This window comes from Dermacentor silvarum, chromosome 2 (assembly GCF_013339745.2).
Source record: "Dermacentor silvarum isolate Dsil-2018 chromosome 2, BIME_Dsil_1.4, whole genome shotgun sequence".
NCBI lineage: Eukaryota > Metazoa > Arthropoda > Arachnida > Ixodida > Ixodidae > Dermacentor > Dermacentor silvarum.
The window spans coordinates 242,928,410-242,929,932 of NC_051155.1; positions in this window are offsets into that span (position 1 = coordinate 242,928,410).

The following is a 1,523-nucleotide window of genomic DNA, read 5'->3' on the forward strand; positions in this document are numbered from 1 at the left end:
ACTCGCACATACAGCATTCGGCGGCGCGCGCCGACGATTTCATCTCCATTGACGTCATACGGAACCTCACGGCGACGGCGACGCCGACGGCAGAAATCTGCTTTGGAGTGTCCATATAATTGCTATCGCAATAAAATTTGAACCATCCATGCTGTGGAGCAAATACTAATTATGTGTTCATTCAGGAATACAAGTGACACGGAGGTGTCATAAAATTTGCCAGGCGACCACTTGCTAATGGTTTAACATCACCAACCTTGTTGTAGGCAAGTCGACCACCAACGAAAGCCAACATGTAAAGTGCTGCTGAAAGGTAGTGATGTTGACAGGTCAATAAACGGATTGACTGCATTCTGACAATAAAAGAGGTGTCTATATGAAGCCAAATTCATTGCCATACAGGCTTATACTGTAAATCTGCTCTTTCAGTTTCTAGTTTGCACAAAAGTCTTAATGTAATTCCTGCAGGGTATTGCTGGCAGGAAAAATATGCATTTTCTGTCTGGTTAGATTAACTGTGCCAACAAAATCTACAGTACAAAAGAGAACAAAAAAATGTGTTGCCATGTGAAAACCACACCTTGCAGGAGGGCCCGGGGCAGTCCAGTCTGCAGAATTTCTGTGTGAGGATGATGCAGCTGCCATTGCCCGACTCTGGGGCAGTACAGTGCCCCAGGCAAGACCCGTGGGGTATGGAGCATTAGCAGCACTCGAATTCTTAGGATTACCTGCAGGCAACAAAACAAAATGGTTACCAAGTACATTCATCGCCACACAGCCGTGGCCTCCAAATAACTTTGTTTAGGAAAAAATATAACTTCCCAAGTTCAGCCAGCTGTGGTCTTCTATGCAGGCTGCCTGCAACCTAGCCTAAGTTGAAGCCACGAAGAAGTGTACCATTCTATAAGGCAAACCCTCCAGCAAGATGTGCCCTTCCAGCTTTACCAACATTAGCAATAACAAAAAAAAAAAAAAAAAAAGAGAGACAGAACTCACATAAACCATTTTGCTCACAAAGTTACTAAACCATTCAGCTGTGTAATGATGTATTTAAATACGGTTGTGCCCTTGAAAAATAAAAAGGCTCTTAGCCCTTCTAATTTGCATTATTTTAACTGCCCCTTGTAAAACCAAAAATTTTAACATTATGCTTACCATCAAGAAGCCATGATCCATACTCATAGAATGTTTTTAGAAGCAGGATATACTTGTTCCTCCCATACAAGCCTACAAAGCAACATTCAGTGCTATGGCTTGACAATGCTAAAGATTTTACAACCAAGAAAAATAAAAGGTATGATTTGTAGACAAAATGTGCAAGCATGGCTGCAAGACAAAGAAAAAAAAAACTACACAAAAGGGATATGAGCTAACTTATTCATGATTACATGTATGATCACAAGCAAATATAAACCTCTAGGCGCATTACGAAGAGGACAGCCAAACGTAAACGTAAAGAACAGAAATAACATGAACTCTTCAGGACCTTGGTGCTTGTCACAGACCACACTTGGCACACAACC